This window comes from Lissotriton helveticus, chromosome 11 (genome assembly GCF_964261635.1).
Source record: "Lissotriton helveticus chromosome 11, aLisHel1.1, whole genome shotgun sequence".
Lineage (NCBI taxonomy): Eukaryota > Metazoa > Chordata > Amphibia > Caudata > Salamandridae > Lissotriton > Lissotriton helveticus.
In genome coordinates this window covers 754,681,020-754,708,988 of record NC_136072.1, presented here as the reverse complement: position 1 = coordinate 754,708,988, position 27,969 = coordinate 754,681,020, and positions in this window count along the sequence as shown.

Genomic DNA, 27,969 nt, shown 5'->3' with positions numbered 1-27,969 from the left:
TAAAATATGAAACAAAATTTAAAACATTAAATAAAAGTTTCATCATTATGCATAATGTACAATTTGTCATTTATTACATTTCGATGCAGTCATGTACTTTTGGCTAACATCCTGAAAATGCATACACTCTAACTCAAATTGTACATCCTAGCATTAAGGGCCAACGGCAAGGTCTTAACCGTTGTCAGATCCCTACTACCAGACTCCCGCCCTCACGGTGTGAGCGGCGCATGCGCAGAGGACTGTACCCTCATTGCCAACTGTAACTTCCCTTGTCGTGGTGGGGGCCCCCTTTCTACTCGACGCCATCTTAAGGGTCGTCCGAGTTCCCGTATGAGGTCTCTGTAGGAAGGACAGCGTGGACTCTCCCCCCATCCCCACACTCTCTATCCGCCGTCGCGGATATCCGGCCCCGGGAAATTAGTAGGAGGGGCATTTAACCGCCTCCCCCCCTGGGAGGGGCCCATGGCCATCTCCCCCTAGGCGCCCCATCCTTAGTGGGTGCCGCCTCCCCGTGGAAGGGGCCAATGGCCGTCTTCCCCCGGGCGCTCCCATCCATTGTGGGTGGCGCCCCACTCTAGGGACCTTGAAATTACTGCTCACCAATCATGACCTTACCGCCCGACAAATAAATACGACAGTTGTTTACCTACTAAGGAAAGAAAAACTCGACATCATCCTACTGTGCCATCAATTGCTCTTTCCTGCAAGAAGACATCTCTGCAAAAGGTCAATCTTTATTCTCAACATTCCTTCATTCTTTCTACCAAGGAAAAAAGGCCTATACTTCCATCTCTTTTTTTTTTTTTTTTTTTTTAAATCCATCTACTTCGCCCAAAAAGTCATTAATTCAAAGTTTTAACATTTCTTACTTCTTTTTTTTTGTTTTTCTTGTTTTATGAGTGTATGCAATTGTCTACTATTTTCATTAAAACCAAGGTGACTTTCACAATAGCAATTACAAACTTAAACGAGAAATGCAGTTGCTCAAATGGATGTCGTGGGCATGGCCAACTGTACTCCCATTGGGTATTTCTATTTTTTTTTTTTTTTTTTTTTTTTTTTTTTTTAAACGTATTTATTAAAAAAATTTCCCCCCCCAACTTTTCCACATATTCCAGCATATGTATTACAGCACATACCAATTACTCAGGTGACTGTACAGTACAAATACATTTCAATGTTTTAAAACAGATTTACATATCGTAAACAGATATAATAAACTAAAAAACAGCCCTCAAAAAAAAAAAAAAAAAAAAAAAAGGCAGCTCAAATCAAACTTCTGTTGCCTTATTCTAGAATTATCCTGCTAGTTTTCCACGTCGTAATTGGTTGCCATATTTTTTTGCCTAAGGCCTTGGCCCTTCTACCTTTCCTGTCGTATATCGCCTTTTCTAAATTATATATAGAAAGGAGACTAGCAATCCAGTCTGCAAATAGTGGGGGAGCCTTATTCAGCCAATTCCTTGCTATACAGATGCGGAACACTGCTAATGAAACAAAAATAAACTCTACTGGCATAGCTTCCCTCGTATCTACCACCCCTAGAATGATTAATTCATCTCGCAGCTTAATCTTAATCCTAAGCGTTTTATCAAAAAATTCTTCAATCGCCATTTTCAGAGAGAATAGTTGTGGGCACTGCGCAAACATATGTACAATATCTGCACCGCTCGCATTACATCGTGGGCAAGTTGTTCCTGTTGTTCCACCCCACTGGGCAATTCTAGCCGGTGTATGGTAAAGTGAAAATAATGTTTTGAAGTGTTGCGATTGAAGGGTTGCCGAGCATAGCACCGTTCTACCCAGATCTAGTGACTCCTGAAAAGTTTCTGAGCTTGACCCCAATTTTTCCACCCATTTTTGTGAATATTTGGCCCTTTCATCTGGCTTAGTTCCTTTCAATTCTGCATAGAGATACCTTATTGTACATTTGGTTGTTATTTTTATATAATCCATAATCTTGCAGTGCTGCATCCCAAGCGGACCACCTTGTTTTGGTGTTAGAAAACTCCTCACTTGTAGGTATTTATAAAAACTATTGTGCTCTAAACCAAATTTTGTTTTGAGTGCTCCAAACTGCATGATATTGCCCTGCACATCCAATAAGTTCCCTATCTGCCTAATACCTTTATGGTACCAGTCAGACATAGTGGCATCCTTAAAGATCTCCCTCGGCAGTGAATTATTTGTGTACAAACTTGTATAGTTATTAAATCTGCCTAGCCCTAATTTTTTAGCCACTGCTTTCCACACCCTATATACTGCCATCAACGTCTTGAATCTCGTGTGTTTGAAATACGTAAATTCAGTAGTATTGAAAAAACCATTCTCAGCTTCCTCCCCCATCAATATAGTATACACATTAGGTAAGCCCACCTCACTATCCGTTGCTTGCTCCAGACCTCCCCCTCCTATTAACACCTTACTGTACTGTAATACCGCAGCCCAATAATAGAGCCTAAAATCTGGTGCTCCCCAGCCCCCTTTTCCCCTATCTACCGTCAAGTGTCTATATGCCCTTCTTGTTTTCCCTTTCACCCAGATGAATTTATTCAAAATCAATTCTAATTTGCTAAACCAACCATTTTCAAAATAAAGGGGAATGGATCTAAGTAAATACAACACTTTAGGAAATGTTATCATTTTTATGACATTTATTCGACCCATTAAGGTCAAATGCAAGTTATTCATTCTTTCTGTGTTTGTTTTAATTTTCTCCAGCAGTGGTCTCATATTGATTTCGACTAAACTATCTAATTCGGATGTAATCTTCACCCCTAAATAGGTGACTTCAGATGCTATTCTTATGTCATGATAGTTTACCCAGTTATTTTTAATTATTTGTGTTTTCCCTTTATTTAATGAATACCCTGAAAATGTGCCGAAAAGTGTAGCCTCCTGTTCGATTTCCCTAATGGCTGACCCAGGATCCGGAGTGAGCACTGCCACATCGTCCGCGTATGCAAGTGACTTATATGCATAGCCATGTAGACCAATCGGGAGGATGTTCGAGTTTCCTTCTAACCTTCGCAAAAAAGGGTCTAGGTATAGAGCGAATAACAGTGGTGAGGCCGGGCAGCCCTGTCTTGTACCACGCTTTATGTGAATATCCTCTGTATACCCTCTATTAATCCTCACCTTCGCTGTTGGTGCCGCATACAATGCCTTTATAGCCTGTATATAACCTATGCCAATCCCAAACCACTCCAAGGCTTTCCACAAATAGCGCCAGGAGACCCTGTCAAAGGCCTTCTCTGCATCCAAAAAGATGGCTGAGGCAGGGTCTCCTGCGGCTCCGGTAACATCCAATATGGTGATCATTCTCCTTGTGTGTTCCGTTGTGCCTTTACCTGGTATGAACCCATGCTGTGTTGTGTGTACCAGCCCCTCAATTACTCTACTGAGTCTTTGTGATAAAGCCTTGGAATATATTTTTGCATCTGCGTTCATAAGCGTAATCGGCCTATACGACCCAGGATCCAGGTGTGATTTATTCTTCTTTAAAATAACTACTATACTTGCACCAGCCCATGACTGTGGTGTACTGTCCCCTAACTGTGCATGCCTTAAAGTTTCCATCATATCTATCCCTAGCGTATCCCAAAATGTCCTGTAAAATTCTGCCGGAATCTGGTCCGGTCCTGCGGCCTTCCCCGGGGGGAGTTTTGATACCACATTATGTAGTTCGCTCAACCTTAGTGGTGCCTCTAGAGTCTCTTTATCTTCCAAGGAGAGTTCCTTGTGTGGGATGCCAGCCAAGTAGTCCTCAATCTCGTCTCCCTTACTAACCACGTCTTGATCATATAATTCTGAATAAAACTCTCTGAACACCTCCCTCACCTCTGCCACTTTGGTTACAACCATTCCACATTTATTCTTAATTTCTTTAATCTCCCCAGCTGCCAGGTCTTGCCTGATACGCACTGCAAGCATGTGTCCAACCCTCTCGTTGAACTCGTAACATTTTTCTTTTTTTGCCAAATAATTAGCCGCAGATTTGATGGCTAAGCTTTCCCCAGTTTCTGCCTTCTTCAATTCTATTTCTAGTAAAACCTGCTGAAGGGGTTCTTGATTTATAACATGCTGGATAAGCTGTTGCTCCAGGTTCCTTAAATCCTGTAGCCTACTGGCTAACTCCGTTTCCTCCTTTTTACGCCTACATAGAGTATAAGCCAGTGTTTCCCCCCTTACCCTTGCTTTGAATGCATCCCAAACCATGCCTGCGGTTGCTGTGCCTCTGTTTACCTCCCAGAACTGTGAAATCCATTCCTTCATTCTGCAAACATAGTCATCCTCTCTGAGCAACCCTCTTTCAAAAGTCCAATGGTACTCTTTGTGCCTAATATTGTGATTCCGGGAGAAAGACAGCACCAGTGGGTTATGATCTGAAGAAACCCGGGGTAAAATTTCTATATTCAATTCTGAAACTAATGGACTGGAGACTAAGAAGTAGTCTAATCTGGCTATACTTTTATGAGGGGCCGAGTAAAAAGTACTGCCTGTCCCTGTAGGGTTGTATGCCGCCCAAACGTCTACCAGCGCATTATTATTCATTAGGTTGACAATGGCTTTTCTTACTCTCTTCTTACGCTCGCCCTTCACCCCCCCTCCCCTCATACCCAACCCAGTTAACCCATTGATGTTGAAATCTCCACACATAATTATAGGTTCGGTCCATAACGACAATTCGGTATCTAGATACTCAAATAAATCAGGCTCGTCTTCATTGGAACCATATGCAGAAACAATTGTGTAACGAGAGCCGGCTATTTCTCCTTCAATCAACACCCATCTGCCATCCAGGTCCTCCTTCTTTCTCTCTACTTTCATCAAACCTTTTTTTGCCAATATGGCTACTCCTTTTGTTTTGGTATCCTGTTGCGTATGTGCTAATACATCAAACCCCAGCTGATCAATAAGATACCTATCCTTCCCCCTCACATGCGTTTCCTGCAGACATATAATATCCAATTTTAACCTTCTGCACATGGCCGCAACTCTCTGCCTTTTACCCCCATCATTTAACCCGCATATATTGATTGTAGTAATTCTTAAAGCCATCTGTTAACATAAAAGAAACCAAAAAACAGATCCTCAAGATATTTTCCTGCCACCTTTGTGTGTCTGCATACCTTTTTAATTTGTGCTGTACAAAACCTTATCTCATTACCCCCCCCTTCCTGCCCCCCCTCCCCCAACCCCCCCTTTCCCCCCCCTCCCCTTGCTATCCCCCCCATGACACAGGCAAATAGGTCAATGTTGACCTATGTGTGACTGCGCGCTACTGTAGTGTCGCTCTCCTTCTCCCGACCTAGTTAACCATATTACCCTCGTGAAGCCCCATATACAATATCCCGACTATTTTTCATATTTAGCCTATGCTGGTTCTGATTCCTTACCCGTCCTGCCTTTCTGGAGCTCTGTAATCTCTGCAAGGTATTCTCCCGCTTTTACTTCTGAGAAAAACATTCTGGTGCGGCCCCTTGTAATCACTTTTAGCTTAGATGGATACATCAAGTATGCTTCTGAGCCCTGTCGTTGAAAAGGAATGATAAGCTGTCTCAGTTTCCACCTCCTTTCCACAGTACAATGGCAGAAGTCGGGCCTCGTAAAAAAAGTAACCCCCTCAGCTGATTTTTTCCTTTCTGGCCTTGCGGTCTCAAAGATTTCCTGCCTAGCCAAAAAATTACCAAAAAAGACCAGCATTGCCCTAGGGAGTCTATTCTGATTACTGCTGTGTTGATTACTGCCACTACCCCCCTTCTGCGTTAATGGGAATCTATGCGCTCTCTGCACTTCGACTTCCCACTGCCACTGCGCCTCTGGGTATGCCTCTTTTAACAGCTTGACCATAAACCCCCTTGGGTCCTTCCCTTCCAGTCCTTCCTCTATGCCTAAGAAGCGAAGATTGTTCCGTCTTTGGCGATTCTCAAAAGCTTCTAACTTCCATTGCACATCTTCGATCGCCTTCCCTTGTTCTGCTCTTGCATTCTGCCAGTCTGTAACCTCGTCCTCTAGCTTCCCAGTCCTTTCTTCTACTTGTTCCACTCTGCTTTCAACTTCCTGATATTTTTTGTTCATTTTCCTGATGCTCGCATGTATTTTCTTTGAATCCTGCCTTGCTCGTCTGCTTTCTTGGCGAGCTTCTAAGTGCATTTGCTTCAGCATAGAGAACACACCATCCAAAGTTGCTTGAGGCGGGATATCATTTAGCTCGCTAGGGACGTTTAAGGAATAAGTCTCGGATGCCGCTCCCAGATCTTGATCCTGGAAAATTTTGGAAGCACTCCCATAATCCCATAACAGCTTTCTGTTTGTACTTGTTGCTGCTCTGTCCAATTCTCTGTCGCGCCTTATCATTGTTCTTCTTCTTTTCTTTTGTGTTTCCCTATTTCTGTGCTCGCCAGAGAGGGATCTTTCGGACTCTGTCCCAGATGAAAGGTCTGTATTAGAATCCTCTTCCTCTTCCTCTGAACCCAGCAATGAAGAGTCTGACCCCTCAGTCACAGAGTAGAACTTTTCCCCCTCCGGGGAGCATACTCTCCTCCCTTTTGCCCCCTTTGCTGTTTGGCTCTGAATACTTTTCATGCTGCCCCAGGTAGACTGAACCATTGCACTGCTGCCCACGGGCGTTGGCACTAGATCTACTTCATTCAGAGCTTCGAGCATTTGGGCAGTGTTAATGTTTATTTCCGATAATTCCCTTGTTTGGGTAGTAGTAAGCTTACTTGTAATAGTCGCCATCGTTGAACCTGGTTCTCCGCCTGCATTACCAACTTTGCTCATAGTGGCGTCCTCTCCGGCCTCCTCGGCAACCTCCGCTGTATCCTCGAGCCCCTGTGCTTCTCCCGCTAGAGGTTTGAGCGCTTCAGGCCCCGGTTGCTTAGCAACCGCCGTGCTTGCGTCCTCGCGGTCGGCGAGGGGAGCTTCCGCATTCAGACTTGGTTTTGGAACCGAGGCACCCGACGCGCCTCCAGCGACCAGGGTTAACTGTTGATTTCTTCCGGCAAAAGCCTCTGTCACAGTGGGCTGCCGCCGATCCTTGCCAGCGACAGGTACAGTGATTGCATGTTTAGCTGACCCACTTTCGGAGTGAGAGCGCCTCTGTTGTACTTGCGCTTTACCTCCAGGAGACTCCTGTTGTGTTGCTTGTGAGGCTGCCTTCGTTTCCGCTTTGGAGTTGGCCTTTTCTTTGTCTTTATCTTTACCCGATCTCTCGCTCTTCTTGGACTGCGTTTTCTGGGAAGTGCCGCTTGTGGCCATAGTTGATGTGCGTTTATTCAGTATGACTTTTGGTACAGCACCCGAGCGCTGCGACATCCTTAAGGCTGTATTGATACTGTCCGCAATCGCCTTCATAAAATGCTCACGATAATAGCGCCCCCAGGTTGTAATCACCTTCTGAAGCTCCTTGAAGCTAGAACCGCCTTCAGTCCAGAGTAGACCCCGTAGGATCAGCATGCTTTTAGTCCGTATCCAGCCATTTACTCCCCGGGTCCAGGAGAAGGAGTAGGTGCGACTTCACTCTACAGCAGCCTGGCAGCCATCTTGCCCGCGCCTATACTTCCATCTCTCTGCAAGACTTTATTTCTCCAAACATTTGCCATAAGGGGCTGGTGGGTGGGTCAAAATTGCTGCTTGTTCCGTCGAGGGCTCACGGGCAACGAGTGGTGCAGCCTTCCGATCCGAGGAACAAGAGGACGCTCCTCTGGATTCCCGCTCCTTTATTCTTCTGCGGGAGGGCGTGTACCCGTCCCCGGTACGCCTACGGGGCGTGGTCGTCTTCCGTTGAGGTGTCTAGGACAACCCCTCTTGGGTGGGGGAAGGCGCGCCCCGGCTACGCCGCTTTGGGTAAACCAGCCGGGCTACGCCCACCCCGCCCAAAATGGTTTCCCGGGAGGTTCGGGGCACCCATCCATACGTTCGGGGGGACCGAGTGGTCGCCCCTTTCCATATGGCCGGGATGCCCGCCACCCCCTCCCAACACGTTTCCCCAAGAAATGGGAAGTCGGACAATAGTTGAACTTTTGGAAGGCGGGAGGGAGTCACCCTCCCGGCCGTATTTATTAAAATATGAAACAAAATTTAAAACATTAAATAAAAGTTTCATCATTATGCATAATGTACAATTTGTCATTTCTTACATTTTGATGCAGTCATGTACTTTTGGCTAACATCCTGAAAATGCATACACTCTAACTCAAATTGTACATCCTAGCATTAAGGGCCAACGGCAAGGTCTTAACCGGTGTCAGATCCCTACTACCAGACTCCCGCCCTCACGGTGTGAGCGGCGCATGCGCAGAGGACTGTACCCTCATTGCCAACTGTAACTTCCCTTGTCGTGGTGGGGGCCCCCTTTCTACTCGACGCCATCTTAAGGGTCGTCCGAGTTCCCGTATGAGGTCTCTGTAGGAAGGACAGCGTGGACTCTCCCCCCATCCCCACACTCTCTATCCGCCGTCGCGGATATCCGGCCCCCTGGAAATTAGTAGGAGGGGCATTTAACCGCCTCCCCCCCTGGGAGGGGCCCATAGCCATCTCCCCCTAGGCGCCCCATCCTTAGTGGGTGCCGCCTCCCCGTGGAAGGGGCCAATGGCCATCTTCCCCCGGGCGCTCCCATCCATTGTGGGTGGCGCCCCACTCTAGGGACCTTGAAATTACTGCTCACCGATCATGACCGTACCGCCACAGACCGGATAGTTGACCGACTATCCGGTCCCCCCAAATCCTCCTAAAGGTCATGCTTTCTCAAACCGCTTAGCCATGCTACGAAGTCTCCTATGAGTAAGTCATTCCCCTCCCTGGACAGGTGAACCCCATCGTTCAGATACATTTGATCACCCCGAATACACCCATGAGGAATGTTATGCAACTGCGCAGAACGGAACAATCTACCTATTTTATTATTGACCCGTTTAACTGAATGGTTCAGTGCTGACACCGAAAGGCCCCCCTGCCACATCTTCCTCGGAATCATGTGGGACCAGGCAATCGTACATCCCGGGACTCTTTTAGCCAACCAGCTAACCGCTGACAAAATTCGTTCAAGTAACACTCGTCTACCCAGTGTCACCAAGTCGTTGCCTCCCAGGTGTACTATGACTACAGACGGCGGTGACCTATACCGCCCTAGAAGCCCCTCGAAAAATGATTCAAAGTGGTCAAAAACGAGCCCACCCTTCCCATGGAAGGACACTCTGAACCCGTATTCCCCAGGTGCGTGAATCGCGTCACCTTCCTTGAATACGTCGCCGGCGCGCCTCACGTATGAGTGGCCCACGACCCATACCATCCTCTCTCCAGTCGGTGGCCTCTGACCGCTGGTCTCCTGGTGCTGGGTCGACCTCAAATTCCGCCCCGCGTGGCAGGCTCGCGAAACTGTAAAGTAAACAAAGACAGAAAACGTGAGTGCATGTCAATTGATCACTCACAACATGTGCAATCGCACATACCTCTTGAAGCAATTCGAGGACCAACGGCCCAATTGTTTCACTTCCTCAGCACTCTGACCCCTGGCTGTAGCCTCAGTAGCAGCCCCTATCCTAAAGGAGTGGGTCCCAAAATCGCACGGGTCCATGCCCGCGTCAGCGATTGACAGTGCTAGCACCCTCTGAAACTGAAATCTCGTCAGTGGAGTGCCATCCTTGTGTCGGAGCAAGCTCCCCCCCCATGCGGCCGCCCTTAGCGCCAAATAGTCTTCCACACACTTCAACGGGCAGATGGGGGACCCACGCTTGCGCTGTACGACCACACTGTTTCCCATAGCCCACTGGTCAGTCTTGGACCTGGCTATCACGATCACCATCGAATCACCCCTTATTTGGATGTGATCCCTGCACAAGCCTCCCTCCATATCTCTCTTGTTCCTTGCGACAAGTTCGCTCACCCTCTTAGCCCCATGGAATGCCAATGTGAACGCTGCCCGGAACAGAACTGCTTCAAAATGGGAGGAACACGTCTCATCCAGCTTTGCTAAAAGCAGAGACAGTCTGTCTAAGCCAATCGGGTGCCTCGTATCTTGCTTGCAACCCACAAGGCGCTGCCAGCCGCGAAGGGCTTTTTTCACCAAAAAGGAACCTGTAGGGTCTTTTATGCCGTGTACCTGGGCCATGAATGAAATGGCCACCCTATGCCTACTGGCCGTTGCCGCTGATCGGCCTTCTCTGTGCAGCGCTACCAATTACCCCAGGAAGGATTCCTCCTGACCCCATTTCTGACTCTCTGTGGGACCCAAATATGTGCAATAGGAACGAAACGCTCCTTCGTATACTTTCCTTGTCCTGGGGGCTAAACTCGCTGCCACGAGGTCTTGTAATCCGGGGCACCGATTAGCCATATTGTTTCGGGGAATGGTGCTGCCTCTAGGTCCGCTGTGGGTAGATAACCCCTGAATGCCTGCATATGTGAACGAGAGAGTGCATCAGCCGCATGATTCAGTACACCTGGCACATGTTTCGCCCTGAACTGTACATTCAATCTCATGCAAAGCAGCACAATTTCTTTCAACAATCTCAAGATCAATTTGCAGCGTGCTGCCTGTTGGTTAATGCACTCGATATTATCAGACCAAAACACCACTGAGCGGTCCCTGAAGTCGTCAGACCATGTCATCAGAGCAACCCAGATGGGGAATAACTCCAGGAAACCAATGTTACTTGTGAGACCGTTGGAGTGCCACCATGTTGGCCATGTTTGTGCCGACCATCGATTACCTAAGATGGCGCCAAAACCCACGCTCCCTGGTGAGTCGGTCCATAGACCTAGTTCATCTGAAGATTCCGGCGGGGAGTTCCACACGACTCGACCGTTGAAGTCCGCCAGAAATGCCATCCAAATACGCATATCCTGGCGAACCTCCCCTGACAGTCTCGTACGGTGGTGACCCTCTTTGAGACCTATCATAGCTTGCGCGATAGAGCGCGAAAAGGGGCGGGCCATAGGCATCACCCTCAATGCAAAATTAAGCTGACCCACTGTTTGTTGTATCTGGTGCAGGGTCACTTTCTCCCCACTCAGGCATTGCATCAGGGAAGCCCGAAACTTGACCACTTTGTCCATTGGCAATCGGAAACACCCCTCCGCAGAATCGAGTTCAATTCCCAGAAACTCCAGTGAAGTAGATGGTCCAACCGTCTTACCTGGTGCCAATGGGACTCCAAATTCACTTGGATGCAGAAATCATACAGCGCCTGCGTGCAGTTCGTATCACCGGCTGCCCCCAAAAACAGGAAGTCATCCAGATAATGCATAACATGTCTATGCCCTGTAGCCTCGGTGAATGCCCATTCTAAAAAACAGCTAAACATTTCAAAATACGCACAAGAAATGGAGCAACCCATGGGCATGCATTTATCCATGTAATAACTCCCCTGAAATGCAAAACCTAGCAGGCGCTGATCCTGCGGGTGCACCGGAAGCAACCGGAACGCTGATTCGATATCACATTTCGCCATCAGCGCCCCAGGGCCTAGGTGGTTCAACATGGCCAAGGCATCGTCGAACGATGCATATCGTACTGCACAAACTTCTGGGTCAATGGCATAATTCACCGAGGAACCCTTAGGAGCAGAAAGATTATGTATGAGTCTAAACTCCCCTGGGTCCTTCTTCGGGACAACCCCCAACGGGGAACAGATGAACTCAGCCACCGGCGGGCAACGAAAGGGCCCAGCCACTCGCCCTAAACTGACTTCTTTTGCTATTTTCTTTTTTGTCACGCCTGGGTTGTGCTGTACCGATAACTGGTTTCTACAAAAGGAGTTCCCCCGAAAATCCCCCGCCGGGATGTGGAAGCCATGTAAGAATCCCTTCCTCAACACCCCAGCGGATACATGATCAGGGTATTTGTTTAACCAAGGAATCCTAACCATGAGATCAACGGGTGTAGGCAATCGGTCACAAAACTCTACCTCACTCCTGTTTAGACCCGCCTTTACCCCCGTCCCGCCAATTTTTGATCTACATGCATTTTCCGGGTGTGAGGAATTCCCACTGCCGGCACACACATGCTTAAACTTGCATGTCCCCTGTGGTCTGTTACAGTTGCCTCTATTGAAGCTCCAACAGACCCCCCCTTTTCCGCCATTCCCGCCAACTCTGGGCTGGTAGCCACCCCCTGTGCCTGCTCGAAAGGGCACCCCGGGCTTTTGGCGGACCACTCTGGACCCGCTCCCGCCTGGCGAGGACGTACCTGTCGCCCCTGGCAGGAGCTGCTTGTGCCATGACACCGAGTCCAAACAATCCCAAGACAGAGAAGCATCAAATTCTTTTGCTTTACGGAATTTCATGTCATAGCCTTTCCATTCTTCCCCCTCATACATTGAATAGAAATCCATAATGCGATTCTGATAGCAAATCAAATCAGTCATAACCTCGGGTTTACGTTCCCCCATCACTGCGGTAAATATAGAGAAGGCCTTAACCCAGTTCGTCACTGTCTCGTCCACCCTGAACTCGGCCATCTTGGCGCGCCAGACACGCGGGTGCCACAAATCTTTCTGTGTTTTAGCATACTCCATCTCGCGATGGTCAGTTAACAATGAAAACATGTTGACATACTTGTCTCCCCATATTAACTCTTTCGTGGTCATGGGAATGTGCTGTGCAACCTTTTCCCGCCTTGAGGGTATTGAGCCCTCCCCCACCATCGGCAATGCGAGCTTACCCGGGTCGGCCGTTGCTGCCGCCGTCTTTTCCTGACCAGCTGCTGGTACTCCAGGTGCCACCTGTCGGGGAACAAGAGGAACACTCGCCTTTGCGACATCTCTCGATTGCCGCAACTGCTTTATTAATACTCTGGCTTCCTCGGCCGGATCTCCCAGGGTCACTGTGCCCCCGACTTTTGTCTTGAGCCATGCCGTCAACTGTGCGGCCAATTCTGGGGGCATTTCATCATCCTCGGTCGAGGTGATCACCACCGGGATAGGCTGGCCTAAAACTGGTTCCTGAACCGGGTTACCAGCCGGTACGAGGGGGACGATGGAGGGTACCTCTGGGACCGGGACCCCCCCCCCCCCGAGACCGCCCTTTCTTTGACCCGCTTCCCTCTTAACCCGGGGACGACTCCCGGCAAGGCCGGGCCTATTACCTTTTTCGGCTGACCTGGGTCGTTCAATGCGGCCAATTGCTTCTTCACCTCCGCTAGACCTCTCCCGAGCGATTGGACTTGTCCGAGCTTGCGGTCCATACAAGCCATCCGGTTCGACAACAGGCATAACACCCTCTCCGTCTCGGAACCCTTTCCTGTTTTCTTGTTAGGCATGGTTTCGAGTCTTCCGCCCTTGGTCGATCCACGAGGTCCTGAAATCTGTGAGCCTTCGAAACTGAAAGAGAAAAACAAGATTAACAAGTTCAAAATTGCTGCTTGTTCCGTCGAGGGCTCACGGGCAACGAGTGGTGCAGCCTTCCGATCCGAGGAACAAGAGGACGCTCCTCTGGATTCCCGCTCCTTTATTCTTCTGCGGGAGGGCGTGTACCCGTCCCCGGTATGCCTACGGGGCGTGGTCGTCTTCCGTTGAGGTGTCTAGGACAACCCCTCTTGGGCGGGGGAAGGCGCGCCCCGGCTACGCCGCTTCGGGCATACCAGCCGGGCTACGCCCACCCCGCCCAAAATGGTTTCCCGGGAGGTTCGGGGCACCCATCCATACGTTCGGGGGGACCGAGTGGTCGCCCCTTTCCATTTGCATTGTAAATGACAATGCCTTTTATTTAAATGTTAATTAGCAAAAGAGATAACTAAAAAGCAAAGTTATTTACAATTCCAATAGCTTAAACTCTTGCAAATGCGAGACCTATTGCATTGCAAATGCTTGTTTTATTTTTGGACCTATATAGCTGACATTTTCTATCTCGCAGTGAGAGGAAATGTACTTCTACTCTTAAGTTTGGCCAACATTAATTAGCATAGTTGACTATAATGCAAGTCCATGGTAAAAGAGTGTTAACTAATTAATGCCAAAGGCAGGATGCAGCTGAATTTCATATCACCTGTGCATGGGGTTAAAGCATGGAATATGGACTGATAGGCAGCCTTATAGTGGTGTGGATAAATTCTTAAAATAAAAATGTACAACCAACCCATTTCGACCTTCAGGGCAGGAATTTAACTTTTGTAAGAGGTTTTTAATCCATATAGTCAAGTAGTTTAGGAGTCTAATTTAAAACATGCAAGGTGCACCAACTTATCAAGATTTCTCTCGAATGCCAGAGAACTATGTCAGGCTTAACATTCCTGTACCCTTAGTGCTTCATTACAGATCAGGTGAAGCAGTATTCTGAGAAGAGACAATGCTCCACTAAGTCACAAGTGCCCAATGTTCCTGCATCTATATTACTCACCAAGACCTGCCTCCCACTCAAACCCCTCTTTCAGAATGTGGGAACTTGCACAGCTGGCTCACAGCCTCCCCTGCCACTTAACTCCCACCTGACACTCACCTTTTAACCAGCATATGTGCATTTCCATTAGGGAGCAAAATTATCCCAGCGATTGGGGATAACCATGCCGATATGGGTCCAGTAATCTAATATCTGCAGAGTTACTCTCCATTCAGCAAGGCAAAAAAAAAAATCACATTTGTTTATATCTTAACTTAATGTTTTCAGGTAACTGCTGTTCATACACCATTTCCACTTTCTATGAGATGGGCCTGTCTGCTTGTGCCAAGCTACCAAGGGTAAGCCAAAGATTTGTCATAGGAAGGTTGTTAGAAATGGGGTCTCTAGTTGGCAGAGGTAGGTACCTTTGTCCAAGTAGGGACCCTTGCTTCTAGTCAGGATATGGGGGATACACACTCTAGATAAGCCCTGCTCACCCCCTTGGTAGTTTGGCATGAGAAGACAGGCTTATCCCAAAGGCAATGTGTAAAGTATTTGTACTCAGAACACACAGTAATACAATGATAACACCACAAATGGACACCACACCAGTTTAGAAAAAGAAAGTATCTTTATCTAAACTCAACAAGACCAAAACGACAAAAATCCAACATACTTGTAGTAAAATAGCACTCAAAAGCAGTTATTTCCAAAATAAAGCTTTTAGAAAACAAATAGCTCCATCTGGGGTTATTGCTATGTTGTGAGAGCAATAAATCCAAAGTACGGCACTGACTTCAAGGTGCGCAGCATCGGGCACAGAGTCACCCAGACCCCCAAACAAATACTACCTTTGGATAACAGAGTCTATGACGATGCACAGCATTGTGGAGGTGAGGCATCGTTGCCGAGGTTGAGGCCGGCTCCCTGGCTGGCAAGGGGAGGTGAGGCGTTGTGTCCTCGAGGAGGCGACGTGTCGAATCCAGGACAGGGGTAGTCGGTTGCGTCGGCAGTGAGGCATCAGATCCGGTGATGGTGCAAAGTGGCAAGTTTGTGGAGTCACCCTCTGTGGTTATCGGTGCTGCGATAACAGGATGCAGACATTGGCGATGAAGGAGTCTGTGCAAAGGCTTGCATCCGGAAATGTTGATAACTGCAGGCATTGGGAGGCATTGGAGCTGTGGTGCAGGCTGGGGGTTTGTTGTACACTTCACAAATGCTTGTCCCTGCCTCGGTGCAGGTCGCAGCGTCGCAGAGGTGTCACTGATGGCATCGGAGACAGGTTTTCTTGCTTCTTTCAAGTTGCTTCCAGGTCCCAACAGCAGGAACAACCTCAAGAGGCCCAAAACTGGAAGAGGCACCTCCTGGCAGGTCCGAACTCCCAGCAATAGAGTTCAGGGGAGCTTGGGGTGAAGTCTTTCTGTCCCTGAGACTTCAGAACAGAAGTCTAGCACACACATGCCCTTGGAGAGTCTTCTTCAAGTTGTTTCACAACAAAGTTCCAGTCTTTGCCCTTTCCTTGGGAGAAGCAGCAACTGCAGGCCAACCCCACACAGCACCCAGCAAAGGAGCAGTATTCATTCTCACTGCTTTTCAGCTCTTCTCCTTGGCAAATTTTCCTTTTGAGTCCAGAAGTTATCTAAAGTTCTGGGGTTTAAGGTCCACAGCTTATACCCCATTTTGTCTTTGTTCTTCTTTGTGCAAGGGTCCTGGAGCCTAGACCAAACAAATTTTGTCCTCACTGTTGCAGTGACCACAGGGGGTGGAGACAGCGTTGTGCAAGGGAGACAGGCCCTATTCAGGTGTAAGGAAAACTCCCCCCACTACTCTAAATGCAGCCAAGGTCTATTTAGCCCAGCTCTGAGTCATCCGGGGAGGGCCAGGTACAACTCAACCTTCCCCACTCCAGTGGCTGTCTACAGTGAATGCACATCCACAGCCCCTGGCACTCCAAAACCAGCCAGTGAATCCACAGGCAGAGGCACACAGAATGGTAAAAACAAGGAAACCCTACTTTCTAAAAGTGGCATTTTCAAAAACATAATTTAAAAACCAACTTTACTAAACAATAAGTTATTAACTTCTGAGTTCAGAGACCCTAAACAGTATTTCTCTATCTTGTCCCAATGGAAAGTTATATTTGTAAGATGTTACCAAGTATCTTCCATTTAATCCCATGGGGCAGATAGCCTTTCAATAGAGAAAAACAAAATACACTGTATCTCACTATCAGGACATGTCACACACATCAGTACATGTGTTACCTTTTATATACACTGCACCCTGCCCATTGGGGCACCTTAAGCCTACCATAGAGGTGCCTTACATGTAGGAAAAGGAAAGGTTATGGCCTGGCAAGTGGGTGCACTAGCCAGGTCGACATGGCAGTTTAAAACTGAACACGGACACTGTAGTGGCAGGTCTAAGATACATTTTCAAGGCAACTCATGTGGGTGGCACAATCATTGTTGCAGGCCCATTAGTAGCATTTGGTGTACAGGCCCTGGCACACTCAGTACGCTTTACTAGGGACTTACCAGTAAATCAGATATGCCAATCAGGAAGAACTGATTGTAATAACAATTTACACAGGGAGCACTTGTACTTTGACACTGATCAGCAGTGGAAAAATGCTCAAAGCATCTAAGCCAGCAAAAACAAAATCCAGCACAGCATCAAAAATACAGTGGGTAGAGGCTAAATGTCAGGGGAAATCACACCATAGATGCCACGTCTAGCACAGGCAATTGTACTGTTAGGTGCTAAAATATTCATAAATGTGAGGTGTCCAGGCACAGTTTATATCAATACTCACCCATAGTTTCCTACAAATCTAGTAGGACTGTGTATCCGGACAACATAACTGTTAGACTATGGAGACTGAGTCCACACATATCATCAGAGAAGGTTGGCCTAATTCCTAGCTACCTCACAGTGTGCCATCTGAACCCCTGACCTTCCAGGATACCTGATGGAATCTGCAATCTCAGAACATGACCACTCTAAGTTCCCAAGGAAATCATGGAAGCAGATCTACTATTTTGTTTTTACTCAGGTATGCCCAAGGGAGACACAAGAATGATGCAAATTGGCTTGTCAAACATGTATTAAAACAATTGCATTCTTGTGTAAAATGTGTGAGTAGCAATTATTAGTAGGATGAAACAAAGCATTGTAACCAGCATTACAATAGTGGTGGAAAAGATAACAGTTCAACCATTATAACATTACAGTGTGATTCTGATTATGTTTATACTCCTACCTAATACTACCTACACTTACGTGAGAATAGTGAGAGTACTATCTGCCAGATCTCTTGAGACTACCAACACCTCATACCTGTGAATGATGTTTTAGCATGCCGATCTTGTGTAGCGCAAGCTACTGTCCTTTGCAAGATAAAAGTTCGAGTCAGTGGGGCTGCATCTCAGTCACAGGCTCCAGGATTCTGCAAAAAAACTGATCCCCTACAAAATTTGGCTCAGAGGTCATTTATAAAATAAAACACTGTTCCAATCGCACTGTGTCAGAGGTGCAGAGCTGATGTGATTGTTTGTCTTGTAGCTCAGAGCTCCTTAGCCTTGGACAGAGTGTATGAACAACATGATAAAATGCTTACTAAGAAATGTGATGCAAGCAGAATAAGTATGTTATTGTGTAAGTACAAAGCATGTAAAAAAGTCAGAGTTTAGAAAAATATGTCAAGTTTAAGCGTGTAACTAAAGTGGAGATTTATGCGTGGGCCCTCTCCAAGTTATCAAACCAGTTTCATACAAAGTGCTTCACACATTGCAGTTTGAAATATATTCTCATAAATGTGCAAAAATGTACTTTTAATTAAAGACTTTTGGTTGTGAAAGAGGTATATGGACACTGTTGGAAACAATTAAAGGTAAGGATGTTCCTTGCTGAAATCTTCATAAACCATCAAAATCTGCAGCATTTGAAAATTGTGGTATGCACTGGGCCAGACTAATTTTAGTGCCTTATGTACTTGAGCATTATGCACTCATTAGATGATAAGCATGTTAATCTGTGTGCATTGTATCAATTGATCATTAGTAGATGGATATATTTATTTTTTACTGAAGACCACAGATATACATGAAACATAAGCCTTATATGTAGTCATGCTAACTGTACTTTATTGGAATCCATTTTGATGCCAATTAGCTTATCATATAACTAGGCCTAAGTAGCATGAATTTCATTTTTATTAAATTTCTTGCCAGTATCTTGTTTTTTTCTCTCCTCTACAGGTGTCTTATTTATCATGAGTCTCGTTAAGTTAGTAGACGCTCATTGTTTATTGTATTGGAGTTGTAGGCAACCAAATCTTAATTATTAGTTGTCCTCAGATGTGTAGAATGAGATACTTGAAGAGATTAGGAAGTGTTCTTGCTCCCACAGAACACTGCCTGTGGATTGGCTCATTTGTGGAAACTAAAATTGAGAAGTCTCTACAATATTCTTTTTTGCTTTAGTTCCATGTTTTTCAGAATAGTTGAGCAGACTCTGTCCTGAATTTACTACGAGAAGACTTCCTCTAGACCCTGCTGATTATCCCTGCCCTTAGTTGAGCTTCATGCTTTGGCACTGACACTTTTTCCCTTGAACCTTTAACTTGGTTCATCTGATGCTGACACTTTCCTCATAGAAGATCCCCTTGCCACTTTCAAAGTTTATCTAGAAGTTCCTTTATGAAACCTGCTTGGCTGGCAATTTGCTTGCTGTAAGTGATTCTATTTTGTATATTTTGCCTTTTAATTCAGATTGCATGATTATTTAAATATGTATACCCTTGAATATAATTTCTTCAATTGTGCTGATGGATTTAACTTAAAATAAAACACTTAAGATGTGGACTTCATCCTCTCTGTTGTTCCAGTGTAGTTCCAGTGGTTTCGGTGTACGTGAAATGTATTGCTGATGATAGCTCCTTTTTCCACTACAAGTTGAAAATCAAGAGTACATAAGACCAATGGGGAATTTTCATTGAGGTTTGATGAAGATATTGAGATTCAAGAAACCAAGCTCTGTCAGCACAAACATGTGGCACATATGCATGATGATATTTGTCAACAGTTCTGATTTCATTATAATATAAAGTAGAAGAAAATGGATTGTCTCTGGTATATTGGAAAGATATACCAAAAAGAGAAGCATTATCTCTGTACTTTTGAGAGAAATTTGTGGAAACAATGGGCGTCATTACTTGGTATAACATTACTTGGCAAGAGCACTTTATAGGCATGAAAGACACCTGGACATAATGGAACCCATTATGAAAGAAAAAGAACACTTTCAAGAGAAATGGCATATGTTATGTAGAAAATACATTAGATATCTCAACAGAAAACACATACGGAAGTAGTAAGGTGAGAAAAAAATATTTCAATTGAGTGTCATACAGAAATACAAAAAACCTTAGATTTAAATTTAATTGATAGCTTTGGTGAGTAACCATGACAATGATTTTGAAGAATACACAACGATGGGTATGTTCACTGATAGCCTAATTGAAACTTACTGCAACCGGCTGCACATATTGACAGATGCAATTCTGTAAGCATTGGTGATGTTAGATGTCAAAGGTGACTACATTATGGCAGCATGGTATTAGATCTTGGTGGTAATTAACCCGTTCGATGCTGTTGACGGAACCGCTCCGTCATCAGCTGCGGTGGCGCTGTGCTGATGACGGAGCGGTTCCGTCATGGATCTGCCGCCGCGCCTACGCGGCGCTGATTTCGCGCCTGCGCGGCGCATTCTATTGAGCGGGCGGGGCCATGACGGAACCGCACCGTCATGAGCACAGCCCAACCGCGGCTGATGACGGAGCGGTTCCGTCACCAGCATGCGGCCGCCATGCGGCCGCCCCGCCCCCTTAGCGCTGCGGCAGAATAGCCGCCGCAGCGATGCGGTTATCGTGCTTTCAAACATGGCAAAATGTACTGTGCTATCTGGTTGAAATGCTCTTTGATGCATTGATTTCTAACTGTATTGAGGAGCAATACAATTTACATAAAGGTTTTTGAAAGTGTTTGTTGCTACAGATGAGACAATAAACCCATCTGCATTTCATTCTCAATTATTTTGGTAAACAGAAACTGCAAAATAAGGGGCTCATTAGGATGACGGACGGACTTTGTCCGCCCGCCATCCTGTCAGAATTCGGGGCCGCCCGCCATAAGGGCGGGGGTCCCGTGGGGGGTATTAGGATGTGCCCGCCACAGTGGTGGGCACATCCTGCATTTTTAGCATTGTGGTGGGCGTTGCTCTCTGCACTGCCCGCCACAATGCTAAAAATGCATTGATGCATTTGCATAAACAAAGCGGCAGGCACCGCGCAGTGCCTGCCGCTTTGTTAATGCAAATGAAGGGGGGTACCACAGGTACCCCCCCGGGTGCACCCCCCCACCTCTCCTTCATTCTGGGTGGGGGCCCCCAGAGTGAAGACCGCATGCCTTTCTGTGGCGGCATCGCCGCCGCGGAAAGGCACCTAAAGACGCCCATCATAATATGGCTGGCGGTGTCTGATAGACACTGCCACCATATTATTCCTTTTCCACCCCGGCCAAAGGCGACCGGGGCGGAGGAGCGGCGGACGGTCTTTCCGTCCGCCGAGGTCCCCCCAGCCATACTAATATGGCGGGGGGGGAAACGAGTGTGGATGTCGGGCGGATTGCCCCCACCTGGCTGGTGGTGGCTACCGCCAGCCTGGCGGGGGCAATCCGCCCGACATCATAATGGGCCCCTAAGTATTTGAAATATGTTTAAGAGATGTTTTATGTTTTATCAATGAACACCTTATGATGAGTTAGCATTCATTATTCCTTTGCAAGAAGGAATATCTCTGTGCATTAGGTTAGATATTTCAGCTGGTATAGTGCCCATGATAGTATTAGAATATCTGAACGCCAATATTCTCAAGCAAACCTTGTTAACCAGTAGCACTAACCTATAGGACACATGGCAGTTCACTACTAGCTTCTTTGCAAGCAATGACAGATCAATTCATAGTAGATTTAAACATTCTCATCTAAAAATGTCCAATTCAACTGCATGTATATAACTAATATTGGACAGGCGTGAAATAAGCAAGGCCTGTGCATATGTGCACAAAGTCTCATTATTAGGAGGTGACCTTCCCATGTGGCCGCATATTTGTTATTCTGAAGCATTAGCTTCAAAGTGTAATGCACATTTATATCATTTGAGATCTGTGGTTGCATTGCAGGGGCAATTGAGCTGCACCTGTCCCTCTCAGTAATGTCATACCCACACCTTTTGACTTATGCCTCCTGGTTTCTGAAACTGTGTTTGTTGGCCTTTAGGACTCTGAGCACTTTACCACTGTTAACCAGTGCTAAAGTGTTTTTGCTCTCTCCTTTAAACTTGGTAAAATTGCCTTCCACCCATATTGCACATTTAATTTACCTATAAATCCCTACAAAATTCGTATATAGGTACCCGGGGCCTGTAAATTAAATGCTATTAGTAACCTGCACACTTCTTGTGCCCCTCACTTAAGTGGCTCCTTAAGACCTGTCCCAGTCCTACCATTTATCTCCTCATGAATGTGATACTGCCAATCTGTTAGCTGATCTCGCCGCTCTGCAGCTAACCTAATTGGTGTAAGGTACCACACATTCTGCTGGTCACCTTTTAGACCTGGCCTTCACTAACCTCAGCACTCTCTGAGCTGCAACCCCTCTTCCTATACTATGGGCCGACCACTTTCTGGTTCCCCTGACCCCTCGCTTCGAAGTCGGACGCTGGCACGTAGTTCCTTTGATCTTCATTTTGAAAAATTCCTCGCATCAGGAGGTTATGTTTGGAACACCTTAAAGCATTGTGTATATATTATTTAACGAGAATTCATTCATTGTTTGCCAGCGTTCCGATTTACGATTGAGGTAGATTTAACCATCTGTTCAGAATCTTAAACATCTTTGACAAACGGAAGGAGGCTGACTTTAACAGCTTGCCAGATATTTTACGCTATATAGAATTTCATAAGAAATCTCCTTGGTCTTTCTGCCATATTTACGAAAATCTTTTGCAGAAAGTTTTAGAATTAATTACTTCTGAATTAAAGAATCTGATAACTACATCGATCATACTACCTCTACATCCAGATAAAATAGAATATATTGTGGCTTCTCCAGAAGAAGGCGCTGGTCGCCGAAACGCGCGTCGAGATATATATATTAATTTTGCCACTTTTTATATTTCTGTATTTTGTGATACACTTTGAATTGTGATAATTATGACAATGTTATTTTAATTGATGTATTCACTTTTTTAATTTTTATTCTTCTTTGTAATGTGATTTATTGATTGGATGTTTTTATTTACATGAATTTGTTGATAGAGAAACTCTGTTTCCCCCTTTTTTTCGCATGTATATCATTAAATATTTATAACTGACCTCGTGTAGTCCCACCTTTTTAGTATCTATTTGTTTGACAATTGTAATACCTTGTACCTAGGTTGTTTTATCTCATTCCTCTGCCTGTCTTACCATTCATTGACAATCACCTTGGACCGGATTATGAAACATCCCTGGCATAAAATCAATGCCATAAATTTGGGAATTTCAGGCTACCCAACCTCAGCTAACCTCTAATGCGGAGGCAGCTAACAATACTCTGCAATCTTGGCTTACCTCAGCCTTAGATGTTTTCATTCCTGCTAGTTAGACTGCCAACAGAACGAAACACGCTGCTTCCTGGTTTAATGAGAGCCTTACTGCAGCCACAAAGCCCTGCAAGGCCCTCAAACATATGTGGAGGAAAGGCTATGCCCCCCTGCAAAATATGCAATATAGAGCAGGCATTCAATCTTACCACAAACTGATTTTGAAAGCAAAGGCTGATTATTTTCCTAGTTAAAATTAGGAACAATGAGAATCCCACCAAGGACATTTTTAAACTAATGAATAATCTCATCAGACCAACACTCTCCTCTGACTCCATTTACTCCTCTAGGGCATATTGTGAGAATTTAGCAGAATACTTTACTGGCAAAATGGAGGACATCTACCAGCATTTCCCCTCGGATGCCCCTCTCACAAAGTAATCCAATATAGCTTTTTCACCTGTTAGCAGCCTTATCCCAGTACTCAATTCATGTTATCCAATTGAGTTTGCCTGACCTGCTTACCCTCTTTCAACAAGTAAAGTTTTGCTAACCTGCAGACCCGCTCAAACGTGAATTGTTTCTCAAATTTCATTGCTTGGAAGTGATTAATCTCTCCTTGTCATCAGCTTGTGTGCCCAGTACTTGGAAGCATGCCAAGGTTATCCCTCTTCTGTACAAACCTTGCTTGGACATCTCCAAACAATAAAATGTTTATCCTATTTCCCTCCTTTCATTTCTCACAAAGGTTACAGAGAGGCATGTCATCCTGGATGACAACTATACCTCACAGTCACTGAACAACTCTGTAGTGCCCTGAATAAAGGCTGATCCTCAGCCCTGATCTTGTTGGATTTGTACACTGCATTTGATACTGTGTCTCATAAAATCTTTCCACAGCACTTAGAAAGCATTGTTATAGATGGGGCGGCATGGTTCTGGGTTGTTTCTTCCAGTTCATTTCACTGACCCACAGCTCTCAATCGCCCATTTTACCCCACGGTTTTCCCCAGGGCTCTTCATTGAGTCCCATCATGTTCAATATCTATATCCAACCGCTGGCACAGGTCATAAAATTCACAGGGAGTGCTCTAATATCCTATGCTGAAAGCACTCAGCTTGTGCTCCCCTTTACAGATAATCCTGTGCTTGACAGGTCGAATTTTCAAAGGGGACTGTTAGCAGTTGCAGAATGGATGAATGCCTATTGCCTTGTTATGTTTCATATAGGTACCCCAATATAGGCTTAGGTAGTCACCTAACCTTTCACCTATATTCTCCCCTATCATTACACCACATAAGGGTTCTTGGGACGGAACTTTTACCTAATTTCGGTACTGCTTACAGGATGTAGGGTTTTCTCTGAAAACTAGCATCATTCAATATGTATGAGGATTCTTAGAAACTCAGCAGGACTACCATCTCCTGCATAATAACTATGTATAAGGGTAATTCCTTCCGTCATCCTAAGTCCAACATGACACAGCAGGTAGAACCCCTGAGGGTACCACTTTGGGTATATATACACCATATCTTTGCTGAGGCAGGTAGTGGAGAAAAGGACTTCCATGCTGACACACTGACGCAAGACGCTGAGGTTCCTGCACGCAGACGCTCCAGCTCGCAGTGGTCTGACATCCCTTGCGGGGTGTACATCTCAAGACCAAGACAGGGTCCCGCAGTCTCTTACTACAGGTAATAGGGTTGACTTTATCCTAGAAGGAGTCTTGGCTTTACACCAACATACATGTTAGGTACATCTAATTAGGGTCGCATCGTAGAAGTACGCATATTTACTAGCATGTATTTTCATACTTGCCTGTATTCATTGTTTTAGAACTATGGGAGGAATCTATTATCCTTTTACTCTATTGGTGATTATAATCATTTATATCTGTTTCTGTCTAATGGTTGTTTCAGCACTCCTAGTTTACACTAAAATGACGCTGGATAAATAAATGCTTATTGGAAAATGTCCCCACCATTTATTCTGTGTATCTCTCTGAGACAAAGTGAGCACAAATGACTGAGCGAAAAGTATATCACTGTCATAATCCCTGATGGGACAGAGTTGTCATGTTCAATAGTTGTCAAGAACTATTCTCTCCTTTGTAAGAGGGGTTTCTAGTGGCACTGTGAGCTAGCTGGTATACAGGCAAACATACTCGGTGGGGTGTATGGAATCAGTCTGGACACCAATCCTACTGTCTATGTTGTCTAAACACGTAGATCCTAAATAGTTTCATAAGAACTACACAACATCTTCTGCCTGAATACAAATACAACTGAAGTCCTCCTATTGGGAAAATACAGTCATTCTTGGAGTGATCATTGGTGGCTCCTTTCTCTTGGGCCATCCCCCTATTCCCAAGTCCTCCATAAGAAATCTAGGAGTTGTCATGGACAGCAGCACCTTGGCCTTTGAGGCTCAAGATAAATCGGTAGCAGGCACCTGCTTTGTGTTTTTGAGAAGCCTCAAGCCCATTCTGCGCCTCTTTGACTCTTGCAACTGACTATCATCCAGGCAGTAATTCTGTATGGCTACATTATTGTAAATTTTTTTACTTAGGCATCAACATGTCAGTCGTTACCAGACTCCAGGTTGCCCAAAATGCTGCAGTCAGGCTGCTAGTTTCTCTCCCAAAGATTTGCCCTGTCTCTGGTCTTCCCTACAAACTGCATTGACTGCCCCCAGTGGAAAAGTGCACCTACTTTCAAACCCTGTGAGTTGCTCATAAGATTCTGTACTCCCAGAGGGCCCCCAATTTGTTTATAATTGTATCCCATTACAAACCCTCCCGCCTTCTTTGCTCAGCCGATCTGGCCACTGTCCTAAGTTTCAGGAGAGCGAGAGCTGGAGGCTGCTACTTTCATGCCAAGGCCCCTGTTCTGTAGAATTCGTTACATCTTCCTATCAGACACATTGAGAACTATCTGCACTTCAAGAAATCCCTGAAGACATGGCTCTTCTCCATCTAATGCGGTTCCTTTTCTGTAGGCTGTTGGTTATAGCATATACATCTTTTAGGCCAGCACTGGGAATTCCCTGTTTTTTGGGGAAGCTATACGCTTTGTAAATCCCCTTAACATAACATGACAATGCAGCCTGAATGCAGTTTTAAACTGCCAATTTGACTTGGCAACATAACACCCTCGCCAAGCCTTAAAAGTCTGCTTTATTATGTATACGTCACCCCTAAGGTAGGCGTTAGATAGCCTATAGGTCAGGGCGACTGTATTTAAAAGGTTGGGCATGTACTTTTAAGCTTTACGTGTCCTTATAATGGCCTAAATTCATTTTTCATTTCTGTGAGAGCTACGTCTCCCATAAGATAACCTTAGGTTGCCTTATTATATTTAATAAGTGCTAACTTTTGATCGGGAACAGGTGAACATTTTTTGTTTGAGTTCTGAGAATTTGTAATTTATAACCCTTGTTAATGGTAAAGATGGATTTTCAGTACAATTCTGAAAATGCAACCTTTAGAAAGTTCACATTATCCTCCCCTAACAATTTGGTGCCTGCAGTCTGATCCCAGAAAGAACCAAGCACCTGCTTACACATACTGGCGATTAGCCCTGCTCCACAAATCTGGATTGTTGATTGATTGAGCGATCATGCACTGCATTAGAGATGATAGCGAGTACATCATTTCTACCCCATTTTTTGTGGTTGAAATTGACTAACTAGCATTGAAAGGGATCAGGTCTTTAAAGTCTGACCTTCAGAAGGTTGCCCTACCCCTTATGGGTGAAGGTTTGATGGTCTTACATATGTCAGCGGGCCTTGCCACCTCCCTTCTTGTGTGATAGTGCCTGATACTTACGAAATGCATGGTGGTCAGGGATGCATGGTGGTCAGGAATGCAAAGCGTTTGAACTGCTGGATACGCCCTCCACCAACATGCAAGTCTTACTTGTGAATGCGATATCTGGGATTTGTGCGGCCTGCCATGAAATCTGTAATGTGCACCTCTACTTGAGGAGAGGAAAGTATCTCACCAGGGCATGACTGGACCTTCAACAGCAGCTCCCTAACAGTGGTATTCATGTTAGGAGGCTGCTGTCAGAGCTGATGGGCTGCCATGGCCCAACATTGAAAGCTCCCGTCGACCCATTCTAGTTGCAGCCTCCTACATTGGAGGGCTGGTTTTAATATATTTTTTGGGGTTTACTTTTGTTTACTGAAGCCCAGAGACAAGAATGCAAATCAGAAACAATCGACTCAGAATACAAAAACTTCAAATTTCGTGAAGTACTCGGATATATCCCTTTGCAAAAATTCTGAAGTTTAATCGTTTATATTTGCATTTTCCACTTTAAATTGTTTATGAATATTTCGACTTTCACGTCACTATGGGGCATATGTATCAAGAAATAGGAAATAGGAAGGAGGGTGCACAGCAAATGTGAGTGAATATGCGGGAAAAGTTAATCAGTTGGGTGCACTCCTTGGAGGCGTTTCCGTCCAAACGCCTGAATAATAATCCAAAGAAGTAGTGTGCGCATAGGACATGCGGGTACATCCCAGGGAGGCACACCGGGGTGGTTTAAAGAAAATGATTCCAATGTTTTAAACTTGGTTGTTTATTTTCATTTAAAGTATTTTCTCCATGATATTGTCGTCATATCAATGAAATTTCATGGTATACGATCCATAATGAGTATACTCTACACAAGCAACATGTACGATGGGACCCCCTCAAAAGAGCTGATTATGGCCAAGGAACAGAGGGGAGCAAAAAACACTATAATGTAGGGGGTCGTTCCTATGATGGCCCTATAATTCAGTTGTGTGAGTACATCTGTAAGTATCCCAAACAGGTGACAAAAAAGAGTTTTATACTGAACAAGGATTATTCAAAAACATATAAAATTTTCTTTTTTCTTTTTTTCAATTCATATAAATACTGTTTTCAATCAAGAATCACATAGAGAATATATCAATTTATATCAAAGAATCAGAGGTAACACAGATAAATCATGAGTATAAACAACAAAAAT